General features: G+C 39.6%; 1 non-coding gene across 1 annotated transcript; it reads right to left on the bottom strand.

Annotated features, from left to right (window-relative positions):
• Nucleotides 1–7,497: 7,497 nt before the first annotated feature.
• LOC138388708 (U4 spliceosomal RNA) lies at nt 7,498–7,637 on the bottom strand. Its single transcript, XR_011234206.1, has one exon. It is a non-coding gene; the product is annotated as a U4 spliceosomal RNA (small nuclear RNA).
• Nucleotides 7,638–14,195: the final 6,558 nt, after the last annotated feature.

Here is a 14,195-nt window from a genome sequence, read left to right as displayed (position 1 = left end):
TGGAAATAGGATAAGGAAAATCTCCCTCCTTGGAATCAAGGAGGCTCCTTAATTGCTCAGGCCGGCTTGCAAAGGTTGTATTTCACATGAAGTCTTGGTGCATGTTCTCATTCCTTAATTCTTAGGTCTGAGTCCACATTTCTTGCCGTTTTCTTACCATGTTTTCTGCAGTTGGGCTTATGTCTCTATCCAGGGGAGGGCACGTGCCTTGCCTGAAACCCCCACAATTTAGGGGAAGGGCTGTGATCAAACTCTATTGCTTCTGTTTCAATTTGTACAAACATAAAGGAAGCAGATCTCTACCAATTTGTAATGCTTTCCAGGAAAGAGTTGGGGATGCTGAATATCCCATATTTCTGTAGTTCAGTTGCTCATCAGTTGCTTTAAGAAACATCCTACCAATGTGGAGAAATCGGAACCCTGATAAGCTGCTGGTGGGAACGAAACGTGGTAGAGCTGCTTTGGAAAACAGTCTGGCAGTTCCTCAAAAAGTTAATCATAGTTACTATAAAACCCACGGGAATGGACCCAGGTATATATACCCAGGAGAAGGAAAAATACGTCCACACAAAGGCTTGTATGCAAATATTCATAGCAGCATTATTCATAATAGTCCCAAAGTGGAGACAACCCAAATGTCCATCACCTGAAGAACAGGTGCATAACATGTGATCTGGCCATACAGTGGAACCTCATTTGGCAATAAAGAGGAATGCAGTACTGGTATGTGCCACAACATGGCTCAGCCTTGAAAACATCATGCTAAGTGAAGGAAGCCAGTCCCAAACGGCCATGTATTGTATTATTCCATTTAAATGAAATGTGCCCATGAGGTGAGCCTGTAGAGAGAAGGTAGATTAGTGGGGAAGTTGGAGGGAGATGGGGAGTGACAGCCAATGAGTATGGGGTTCCTTTCTGGGGGAATGACACTGTTCTAGAATTGACTGTGGTGCTGGGTGCACACTTCTGTGACTATACTAAAAGCCATTGACTTATACACTTTAACACATTGACTGCCACACTAGAAAACAATTTTTTTTTCCTTGAGGCCATGGTCTTTTATTATGAAAATAGAATAAAGTCTTCAAAAACAATCCTTTCTAATTTAATACAAATCTGCTATTTCTTATTGTTTTCTGTGTGTGAGTTATATCCAACTTGAAAAATAGTTCACGCGGCTCCCAAGGTGAAGAGACATGTGAGTTACATTTGCTTCACGAGGCCCCGGGCTCAAAACTAGCATGAGTTAAAGACGACTCACCGGGCAGTTAATGTTTAAATGGGTGACTGGCCTGTGAATTCTATCTCAATAGGGCTGTTATTAAAAAGGGTGGGGTCTAACACCACACCCTCAGCTTGTCGGGACTTCTGAATTTTGCTTTCCCAGGGAATATGGCTAGTGTGGGGTTGAGACAAAGCGAGACCTCTGCCTGCAGAGGGGACCTCGGGGACAAGACACAGACACTTCAGATGTCCACGTAGGCTGGATCTCAAACCACACCCTGCCATCTCTGCTGGTTTACAGACCCCTTAGGGTGCAGTGGGCCCATGTGTGTCCACCTCGTGGAATCCCCATGCAGGTAGCCCCAAGGCCAGAGCATCAAATCCACCAGGGACATTTCCCTCATTCAGGCAGGCAGCATCAGGTGATCATACTTTTATCCCAAGGCATTGAGCTTTTGCCTACAAATTATAAATCTAGTCTGGAATTCTAGCAAGATATTTAAACCAAAAACAAAAAATAAACTATTAGGGCATTTTTTTCCTTCATATCAACGAACCTATTTATATCTAAACATGACATAATAATAACAATAATAATACTCATTTGTTTGCTACAGTTACTATTCTATACATCACATGATAACCTTCAAAAGTAGTTGTTATCATTCCCATTTCAGGCGAGGAAACTGAGGTTTGGAGAAATGCAGCTCTTTGGTCTCCAAAGCTTGGCCTTCTTTACTATTCGACAGTTTCCGAAATGTGCCAAGCCCGTCGTGGAACTGGTGCCGCGGTGGCCACCTCCCACAGGATGCGCTTGACCTCAGGCTTGCAGGGTAGGTGGGGGAGTGGTGAAAACAATCAGATGCAGTGTGGTTTCATGTTTTCTGACAAATATTCCTCTGGGTTTAGAAGCAGGAAGCACAGACACATGCAGTTGTCCGAAGTTCTTACTCATTTCTACCTGGGGATTCGGTAAAAGATTCAGGCAGAAATGGTTTTGCACCTGCACCCCAATTATGAGTGCAGGGGTGGTTCTGAATTCACAACAGGAGGAGCATTTGTAATATATTCATTCATTCTAATTACTCATGGGTGATTCCTTTTCCATCCACGGCTCAGTCTGGGTCTGCGGCAGGCTTGCTGGGTCGGTGGGTAGAGTCCTTCTATTCATAGTTCCGTTTCAGCAGCCAAGTACTCTTGGGAACTCCTACTTTTATGCTGCTGGTTCGCTCCAGTTCCCAGCCTGAGCTCCTCTTCCTGTGAGGACCCAGAATCCCAGCCCAGATGTCTAGACCTTTATTTGACTTTGTTGGACCTTGGACTGGTTTTGAGACTTTAGTTACTGCTCACTACCTTGTCTTACTGCCCCCCCCTTTTTTTCCTGGGCTCTCTATTTGGTTTTGAGCTCAGCTGCGTAGCAAAATTCTTGTTGTATTTTGCTCCTATTCCCCAGTAGCTGGTGTTTGGGGATTATGTCCAGGTATGATTCTCTTTTTTTGCTTTTCAAATTATTATTACTAATATTGCTTGGTCCTTAACAGTTTACATTCTGGTCCCAAAATTGGTTTTTAACAAATAGGAGTGTTTTCTTCTATTTGTTTTTCAAGTTTGTTTTCCCACATCTTTCCCCCACCCCCTTTTCTTTTAGGAGCTCCCAATATTCAGTATTCAAAGCCAGAGTAGTGGCTCATACCTGTAATCCTAGCACTTTGGGAGGCTAAGGCAAGAGGATCTCTTGAGCCTAGGGGTTCGAGGCTGCAGTGAGCTATGATCGTACACTGTACTCCAGTCTGGGCAACAGAGTGAGATGAGACCCTGTCTCTTAAAAAAAAAATTAATAGCCAATATTCTCCAGTATCCAATGTTCTTGAATCTGTACTCTCTGACTCTTATATTTTTATTCATGATTTTCGCTTCACTGAATTTTTGCTCATGCTGAGAGATAGTTTCTCTCTGTGACCATTCAGAGCAGCTTCCTTACTGGTACCATGATGAGAAAGCTTAAGGCTGAGGGATGGACACAAACTGTTGGCACTCAGCACTTCCTGTGCTTATTGCTTGGCATGGTTCACACTTGGATGGCAACGGGACCCCAAACCCCTTGATGGGGAGACTACCTCGGTAAGGGGGTAGCTTCTGCCTCTGAGGCTGACCCCAGATGACGTTTTCAATCTGACCGATCCAGGATGAATCAGCTTTCAGAAGAAGTAGCAGTGTAGACAGTTCTGAAGTTAAATTTATCCATTGACCCTCTTGGTTATTTGCCAGAACCACTTCTCCTTCCCCTTTGTGTTCTGTTTAGAGGCCCCCAAGCTTGCAGGTCACCCTGCCACCTGTTCTGGTCATTGTTACTGTTTGTCCCTGGGTCGGCTTTCTCACAAGCCTGGGAGCTCCATCCACCTTTGTACCTGTGTCAGTCTGCTCGGGCTGCCAAGACAAGATGCCACACACAGACTGGGTGGCTTAAACAACAGAAATTTATTTTCTAACAGTCTGGGGGCTAGAAGTCCAGATCAAGGTGTTGACAGGGTTGGCTTCTTCTGGGGCCTCTCTCCTTGGCTTGCAGATGCCACCTTCCTGCTGTGTCCTCACATACTCTTTCGTCTGTGTGCACAAAGCCCTGGTGGCTCTCTCTGTGTCCAAGTTTCCTCTTCTTATAAGGACACCAGTTAGGTTGGTTTAGGGCCCACTCTAATGACCTAATTTAACCTTAATTACCTTTTTAAAGGCCTTGTCTCCAATTACAGTCATATTCTGAGGTACCAGGGGTGAGGGCTTCAATATATAAGTCTTGGAGGGAAACAATTCATCCTATAAAACACCCCTAGAGCTTAGTTCAGGCTTGGCTTATAGCAGCCGATCAATAAAGGTTGAGTGCCTGAAAGAGCTCCCTCAGTTTATTCTCTTTCCCTGTTTGGATTTTCAGGCAAATTATGTTGCCTGAGATGGCACCAAATTCTTTCTTAAGCTAAATTAAATGACCTGTCTCTATATTGACTATTGGCAATTTATCCTTAGCCAGTCACCTCTACAGTGGTGTGCATATGCGGTCTCCCTCCCTTCCCTTTCTGTCCAAACCGTCCTTCTATCTCATGGGGTGGAAATGAGTTTTATGCCTCAGGTCGGATTCAGCTCATCGCTTCTGGGGCAAGGCCACTGGGCAAAGCCACTGCGTTTCCCAACAGGCCTATGTGTGTTTCTCTGTGGGGACGTGAATTGTGTTATTGCATGCTGGATTTACCTTCCTTGGAAATTTATTTCCTTTTTTATTTCTAAACACATTTTCTCCATTTCATCACACTTATTTCTGTGCTCTGCCTCAAGCTCTGACAAATTTGAATTTTTCAAAAAGCACAGAGAAATCCATTCTACCGATGATGTGAGTTATTTGCAGTTGTTCTGCTAGTTTATCATAATAAAAAGATGGAATTAAACATTTTTTCCTTTGGCTATTTTTTTTTTGCATTCGTCATTTTTGTATTTTGCTTTCATTCTCCTCATTGAATTTTTGATCTCTGAAATAGCAATTTAAAACAGCTACCCAATGGTATATATATGCACAACAGAGTTTGTTGCCAAGCATACAAAATGAATGGATTCTTTATTCAAATGTTAAATGCCTATATGGCAGAATCTATGTATAGAACTGAGATGGAGATTGGAATTGGGTTCTACGACGGATATCATGAAGAAGACAACCTCCAGTGGACTTAGGATTGCATTGAATGTAATAGTTCACCAGTGCTATCTAATAAAACAAGGTGATTTTCTTCTCTGCTTGGTCTCAAGAGCCCATAGAACTTCATATCTTGGCCATTCTGAGCTACTTGCAATGACCCATGCTTTCTATGCTCTGGTTCTTTTCTGGCATGTGAGCATAGCTTTCCACTGCTGGGGACACTTCCCCTGCTGCTCACTGGGAAGTTTTCCTGAACCCAAACCAGCCTAGGTGCTCTCCAAGAGCTTCCAAAGATCCTAGCTGCTCCTCCTGAGCAAGTACAGTGCTGGTTTGCAAGTGACTGTTGATACCTCTGTCCCTTCCTTTTGGCTAAGAGTTCTTTCTGTGCCATGGACTCTCTTTGCAAGCTGGTAGGGCTAGGGATCTCTTGTCAGAATTATGTTTTTAAATGCACATAATAAAATACATTGGATTCTGGTTCAGGACAAGAGGGAGTAAGCACCCTGTCTCCCAGCGAATGCTGCTATAAAACCCATAAGAGAATGCATGGAACAGCTACTTGAAGACTCTGAAAAGCAAATGGTAGCTGGAAAATTGGTAAAGAAGACAGAATCTCAAGTACTACTGAGCCAGTGGTGAGTGACCATTTTTCCCTTTCCAAAATCATCTGGCCTGGATTCAGTACAGCTTGAAATCCAGAAGTGGGCACTCGCGGAGACAGAGAGAACCCTAGGAGAAGCCCTCTGGTCTGACTCTAGGGAGTAGGAATGAGGTCTCCTAATACTTAGGAGTGGAGAAATCCCGTTTTGGTTTTTTCTTTTCCATTCTCTTGTGCCCCAGTCCTGTGGTGACTGGGACACTAGAACTTGCAAGAACCTAAAACTCTGAGGGAGGAGAATTTTCCCTGTGAGCAGAGGAGCTGCAGTCCCAAAAGGGTGGGGGAAATCCCCAGTACTTTTTTTTCCTCTTTGTTCTCTCACCCTTGTCCCTGTACATAGATACAGCTGTGGGAAGTGCATAGCATAACAGGCTAAGTAAAGCCCCAGCTTTCCTGCCAGAGGACCAAAAAAATTGACCTCCTGGGAACTAGAAAGTACCAGAAAGACAAAAAGCTAGGGAAAGCAACCCTATAAAGTTGTTCATGAACTTCTGGGCTCACCTCTGAGATGCACAAGAATAGACCTCACCCTAAATAGCATACAATAGAGTTTGAGAATTGAATTAAAAACTAAACCATTGCCCAGGTCCCAGATTGGCCACTGGGTAGGGTACATGTACACAGGGACAGATCTGAAGTCTTGAAAAACAAAGCTGATATTGGAACTACAACCCATAGAAGACTTGTTGGAACTTGTGACCTAAACTCAACCAGAGATATCCTCTGCTTTAAAAACAAACAAAATAAAACAAAAATCAGAACAATATTCTTCATAGGATTTAGATAAGGTCTGAAGTCTTATAACATAATCATCACAATGTCCAGGGTACAATAAAAAATTACTCAACACATGAAGAATTGAGAAAATCTCAGTGAGTATGGGAAAAGACAATCAACATATCAATGCTGAGATGAAACAATTTAAAGTAGCTATTTATAAAGTATAATACAAATACTCCAACATGTAAGGGCAAACCTTCTTGAAATAAATGAAAAGATAAAATATTTCTTTAAAAATAAATAGAATAAAAAAGAAACAAAAGGAAATTTTAGGAATGAAAAAAACTATAACTGTAACAAAAATCTCATTGGATGGGCTCAATAGCAGAATGGAGATGACAAAGGAAAGAGTCAGTAAACTTCAACATAAATCAAGAGAAATGATAAAATCTGAACAATACAGAGAAAAAAAGATTGAAAAATAAAGAAGAACAGAGCTTCATGAACCTGTAGGAAAATACCAAAAAGTCTAACAATCTTATAGCAGGAGTTCTAGAAAGAAAGAGAAAGAACATGGTACATGGAAAAATTCAAAGAAACAATGGCAGAAAGTTTCCCAAATTTGGAGAAAAACATAAAACTACAGATTCAAAAAGCCCAGGAAATCCCAAACTGGATAGATCCAAAGAAATCCATGCCCAAATACATCATTATCAAGCTTCTGAAAACTAAAGAAATAAATATTAAAAGCAGCCAGAGAAAAAGAACACATTAATTATAGGGGAACATGATTCAGATAGTTGTAGGTTTCTACAAAAAAAAAAAAAAAAAAAAAAAAAAAAATGGGACATTTTTAAAGTGCTAGCAGAAAAGAACTGTCAACCCATAATTCTATACCCAGTAAAAATATCCTTCAGGAATAAAGATGAAATAAAAACATTCCCAGGTGAATGAAAGCTAAGAGACTTTGTGATACCAGCACTATTGCTACAGGAAGTTCTTCAGCTAGATGGGAAGTGACATCAGAAAGAAAGTTGGAATATCAAAAAGATATGAAGGAAGAGCAAGAAAAGTGATAAATATCTGGGCAAATATAATAGACTATTCTCTTGTTGAGTTCTTAATATGTTTGATGGTTGAAAGCAAAAATTATAAGATTGTCTAGTGGGATTTGTGGGGTTTTCAATGTATGTTTTTTTTTTCTTTTTTAATTCAGTCCCTATTGGGACCATAAAAAATTGCCCATACTGACTATATTGCAAGTTGTCATGGTGGATATTGGGAAAAGTTTTCAATTAGCAATAATGGCACCTCAGATAAACCTCAAGGGCTATGATGCTGCCACTGCACAAAGCTTCAATGTATGTTGATGTAACAAATAAGACAACCACAACATAAAGGCAGGTAGGTAAAGGAACCTACATGGTAGTAATATATCACTTGAAGTGGTAAAATATTGATTCTGTCAATACATAGACTGAAAATTTGAGTGTGTGTATATACATCTATACATATATAGATCTCTGGAACAATTGCTTTAAAATTACACAAAGAGATATTTAGCAAAAATGCAACAGATAAAATAGAAAATGAAAATATGTTTAAATAACCTAAAGAAGGCAAGAAAAGGGAAAACACAAACTAAAAATAAAGAGGTAAATAGAAAACAATAAAATGGCAAACCTAAATCAAAAATATCAGCAATTACATTAAGTGTAAATGGATTAAATATACTAAGTAAAAGGTAAATTTGTTAGAATGGATTTCTAAAATAACTCAATTATATACTGTCTACAAGAAACTCATTTCAAGTATAATGACATACGTAGGCTAAAAGTAAAGAAATCTATATATTTATATATAAGTAATCAAAATATATATATCACTAATCAGAAGAAAGCTAGAGTGGCAAAGATAATAATATCAGACAAAGTAGACTTCAGAGCAAACAAGAATTACCAGGGATAAAAATGGGCAACACATAATAATTTTCATCAGAAGACACAACAATACTAAATACGTACATACCAAACAACAGATCTTGAAAATACATGAAGCAAAAGCTCACAGAACTGAAATAAGAAATATACAAATCTATAATTATAGTTGGAGACTTCAACATTTCTCTCTCAGTAATCAATAGAACTTAGCAGTCAGAAAGGGAATAGTATAGAAAATTGAACAACATTATAAACAACTGGTTCTAACTGACATTCATAGAACACTCTACCTAATAACAGCAGAATACACATTCTTCTCAGATTTGCATGGAACTTTCACCAAGATAGACCATATCCTGGGTCATAAAACAAACCTTTAACAAATTTAAAGAACTGAAATCATACAAAGTATGTTCTCTGGCCATAATAGAATTAGACTAGAAGTCAGTAACAGAATAAAAAAAATCTAAACCCTTAGAGATTAATCAACACACTTGTTAATAATCTATGGGTCAAAGAGGAAGTCTCAGGGAAATTAGAAAATATTTTGAACTGAATGAATATGAAGATATATAAAAGTCTGGGGAATGCAGCTAAAGAGGTTCTCAGAAGGAAATTCACATGATTAAAATGCTCATATGAAAAAAGAGAAAGGTATCAAACCAATACTCTAAACTCCTACCTCAAAAAATTAGAAAAAGAAGAACAAAATAAACCCAAAACAAGCAAAGAAAAGGGAATAAAAAATTAAAAACATAAATCAATGAAATTGAAAACAAATTCAAAAGTAATAGAGAAAAATCAATGAAAGCAAAACTTGGTTCTTTGAGAATTTTAATAAAATTGATAAACCTCTATCAGGACTGGCAGAGAATGGAAAAGAACACAAATTACCAATATCGGGAATGAAAGAGGGGTTATCACTATAGACTCTGCTCATGAATTTGACAATTTAATAAAATGGACAAATTCTGCAAAAAATACAAATTACCAAAACTCACTCAAGAGGACATATAGAACAGCCCTATTACTATTTTAAAAATGGAATTTGGCCAGGCGTGGTGGCTCACTCCTGTAATCCTAGCACTCTGGGAGGCCGAGGTGGGAGGATCGTTTGAGCTCAGGAGTTCGAGACCAGCCTGAGCAAGAGCGAGACCCCGTCTCTACTAAAAATAGAAAGAAATTAGCTGGACAGCTAAAAATATATAGAAAAAATTAGCCAGGCATGGTGGAGCATGCCTGTAGTCCCAGCTACTTGGGAGGCTGAGGCAGAAGGATTGTTTGAGCCCAGGAGTTTGAGGTTGCTGTGAGCTAGGCTGACGCCATGGCACTCTAGCCCGGGCAACAGAGTGAGACTCTGTCTCAAAAAAAAAGAAAAAAAAAATTTACAAAAAATGGAATTTATATTTAGAAACCTTCTGTAGATGGAATCTCCAGGCTCAGATTCTAGCACACAGCATATGTAATAGCATGTATACTACCAGATATTTAAAAATGGAATGCAATAAATTCACTGGTAAATTCTATCAAATATTTAAAAAAGAACTACAATGAATGCTGCACAATCTTTTGCAGAAAATAGAAGATGAGGGAACACTTCCCAATTTATTTTTTATAAAGCCAATATTACCCTGATACTAAAACCAGACAAAGATGGTAGAATAAATAAAAGTGCAGAACAATATCACTCATGAACACATAAGCAAAAATTCTCAACACAATGATAGCAAATCTCCAGCAACACATAAGCATACAAAGGGATGTTCGACGTCATTGACCATTAGGGAAATGCAAATTAAAGCCCTGAAGAGATATAACTAAAGACCTATCAGAATGGGGAAAATAAAAAATACTAATAATACTAAGTGCTCACAATAATGCAAAGCAATTGGAACTGTCATACACTATGCAAAATTGCATAACTGCTCTGGAAAACCACTTGGCAGTTTCTTATAAAGCTAAACACACACTTAACATATGACCCAGCAATCCCAAGTTAATTAAAAACTTATGTTCACACAAAACTCTGTGCATGAATGTTTATGGCAGCTCTATTCATAATTACCAATAACAGGAAACAACCCAAATGCCCTTTGGTGAGTGAATGGGTACATAAACTGGTACATTCCTACGATAGCAGACTACTCAATTTAGCAATAAGAAGGAATGAACTATTGACACACACAACTTGGATGAATCTCAAAAGTATGCTGAGTGAAAGAAGCCAATCTCAAAAGTTCTGCATCCTGTATGATTCCACTTATATGAAATTCTCAAAAAGATACAACTAGTGACAGAACAAGTCAATAATTTCCAGGAGTGAGAGGTTAGTGGAGACTATGTTATTTTTCTCCATCAATTTCACAGACCCCTGAGTTCTAGTTATGAGCTACCTGGAAGGAAGGTCTATGGGCCCCAAGTTGAAAACCCTGCTCTATGATATTAATATATGCTGTGTAGAAATTGTGTCTTTTTTGTTCATCTTTCTATGACCCACACCTAGTAGACGGGCATATAGTAGGCACTCAGTTATTTGGTGAATAAAAGAATAAATGAAATGAATAAACTGTGAAATTATTTAAACATGTAACAATGCATTGAGAGACTCTAAAAACTTTAATTAAAAACGGACCACATTTTGTTTCACTCAACAGGTGATCACTGTTGATAATTATGAGGTGAACTCTCTAATGACTCTCCTAATTGTACTTTCCCATTTGGGCCACTGACCAAGTTCTGTCTTGTGTTCTGGTGGTACCTGTCCTGTTTCTGAGCATTTCTCCTGCTTCTGTCCTATGGAGGGAACACAATTCAATACACAAATCCTTCCTCTAGAATTATTCAGCCTTTTTCATCCCTAGCCAGTAGATAACTCAATCACCAGAAGGTTCTGGAAAAGTTGTATAGACCAAGTGAATTGCTACATATTACTGATCCTGCCATGTATTACACCAGCAATCTCCTTACTGGTCTCTGGGAGGGCCATTTCATAGACCTGAATAAGAGTGGGGAAGCCTAATATCTTATTTCATCAAGTCAAGTCTAAGATGCCCTTGATGGCATGACCAACCATTATTTTATACATCAATATGGCAAGAAAAAACCCTGCTAATAGACTGTGATGGATGCCTTTAATGACAGTTCTGAATGACACAGGAATCAATCACATCAGATTCCTTTTAAATTAATCTTCATCTCTTCTGCGGGATTTGGCAATGACGTGAGTATCTCAGCAACAGAAAGTAACACAGCTTTCCCAACTTGTGGTTATCTTCCCTTCTGAGGTTTCCATTGTACTTGGTTGTTCCTTTGCCAGAAAATGTATTCTTCACTAATATTACATTTGCATCCTACTGCTTGGCTCCTGTGCCTTTCTGAGTACAAAATAGCTTGTCATTTCCATGCTGAATCATAGTGAAATCTTTCTGAGGACATTGCTAAATGGCAGCTAAACTCTCCTGTTAACTAACAAACGCACACATCTCAATTGAAGTGATGACAGTGGGAACAGCCACCACCGAGTGATGCACGTGCAAAGACAATGGCAGCAGTGTCATGCCTGCCGCTTGGCTGATGGCTTTTGGAAGGCACCATTGATTAAGATGCATCCGGATTTCAGGGATGTTACGCTGTGAAAAACTGTGCATCTTAGAATCAGTGGAGTACGTAATTCTGTCAGATTCTGCAATGTGGAAGAGAGTTCTGCATTTAAGACATGCTTCTTAAACATCCTCTGTTTACTGGGGAATGTTCTAAGGCTACAGCAGGAAACAAGCCTGATGACTCTTCTGCCAACATAGAGCTCACACTGAGTAAGGAGAACAGACAATAAATAAATACACAGAACAATGTTCGTGTTATTTTAAGTGCAATGAAGGACATAAACAGGAAGCTGAGATGGAGCCTTACAATGAAGTGGGTACAGGGTGCATACCTGCATTTGGGATGAGTCCTGAGCCCCCTCAAATCTTGCTCATTTCCAACGAAGTCAACATTTGAATTTTGGTTTCTGAGAGTCATTGACAGCCTGCCAGGTGGTCAACTATCCCAAGGTTTCTCCAGGAATGAGGGGTTTCCTGGGATGTGGGACTTTAAGTCCTAAAACAGGCAGTCCCAGGCATCCCGGCACAGTTGGCCACCCTGTGGGAGTTCAAACTCAGTTTCCGGGAAGTTTAATATATTTATTACTATTTCCATGTCTAATGACGTTTAATACTTAAGCTACAACTGTGACTTTTATTTTTTTTTCACTCCCATCTCTCCTATTTTCATAGAAAGAGATTAATCGATGATTAAACTCTTATAATTGCTAAATGCATTCAGTCATTCAACAACACCAGTTAAGCTCCTACTTAAAGTCCTTCAGGAGCTGCAGTGATAGGTCAAGGTAGCTACTAGAGGTGAGAAGACTTGTCCCCAAATAGCTAGAAGGTGGTGGCATAAGAGAGTTCCACCAAAGGCTCCAGTTGGGAGAATGTGGGTACTTGATACAGCAGAGATGAGAAGGGCAGAGAAATCTGCTTTCTTTTTGTAATTTTATTTTACTTTGGATGCACAATATCAACCAAAGGCTCTGAAGAAGAGTAATTTTCTTTGCCTTTGAAATGAGTCAAGGGCAAAAACAACTCCATCCTTTCATGTTAGGAATAATTTGGCAAAATGGTGTGTTTTCCTATTTTTTACCTAAAAGACAAACTGAACTCTGAATTACAAATGTTTCCATGGCCATTACAAATACAGATACATTTTTTTTCTTTTTGGAACAATGAAATGCATATTCGTGGCTTTCCCTTCAAGCAAGGAGCGGCCATGTGAAGTCATTTTGGAATCTGGATGCATATGTGGTGATTAGGTTGTCAGTGACACTACCATACTTATTAGTTTTCACAAGGCCCCAGAGAATTTCATGTCTGGTCCCTGCCATCAGTGTCAGGGTTGATGTGGAATGAGTCATATACCCACTTTAGTATTCTAAAACTACTGCCAGACTTAGAAGCATTGTAATCTGAATGAAGCAATCAAATTTTCCGCTTGATCACTCCAGTTTATTATTATTTTTTAAAAGATGGAATTTGTCATATGGAAATGGAAGCATCAATTCCTTAACCTATTTCGCAACTTCAGCTCATATATGCCAAGAAAATAGAATGTGCTTGTGAGGCTATGTGTGTGCTTGGAGCAGTAGCATAGAATGAGACTAGCAGGTCTTAAAGTTAAGTAAGATTTGGAATCAACATTTAAATTAGATATGCTCTATGGGCTGATGTTATTTGAAAGCTGAATAGCTGATGTCAAAAATAGACTTTCCCTTTCTTTCCAAAGTGCGGACGGGGTCCAGAAAGTGGCAAAAATAACCACATGCCTTTCTTGGACTCCTGACTCTCACCCCAAAGGGTTTTCTTGTATAGGAACCAACAATTCCTTGGATGGAAACACTGGATAGGCTAGTCATTATTTTGAGATTTAAGGGACTGCAGATTCTTGGCAGACCTCCGTTGTTTTTCTAGAGTAACAGGCAAGTAGTTGGACAAAAAGCAAGAAGCTGATCCATGTTGCTGGCTTTGGGTTCTTTGTGAACCAATGAGAGGAGGTGAGTAGCTGCCCTGCCCCCCTCCCTCTTTGTTTTGGGAGAAACGGTCTGGTGACTGCCATCCTAGTGTTGGGTCTTGGTCTCCTGGAAAACAACGGGCTCCTCCTTCCCCTTTGTCCCTGAGCTCACCAGCCCCTGTAGGAAGACCTCCATATCTGCACGTTGCCAGAGCAGCCCATGGAGGGGTTAGAAATAGTAGGATTGCTTGTATAGAGAGAACAATCACTCAATTGTCAGATTTTTTTTTTTCCACTTTTCATCCAGACGCTGGGTGGCTTTATAGCACAGTTGGAGACACTGTTGAAGAGCCTTTGCTCATGGCAACATTTCCTCTGTTCAGTTTCTGCTGCTTCTTGCGTTGGAAAATTCCATCCTTTAACACTG

Source organism: Eulemur rufifrons, chromosome 7 (genome assembly GCF_041146395.1).
Source record: "Eulemur rufifrons isolate Redbay chromosome 7, OSU_ERuf_1, whole genome shotgun sequence".
Lineage (NCBI taxonomy): Eukaryota > Metazoa > Chordata > Mammalia > Primates > Lemuridae > Eulemur > Eulemur rufifrons.
The sequence above is the reverse complement of the archived record's forward strand: the minus strand, read 5'-3'. Positions and strand labels throughout refer to the sequence as shown.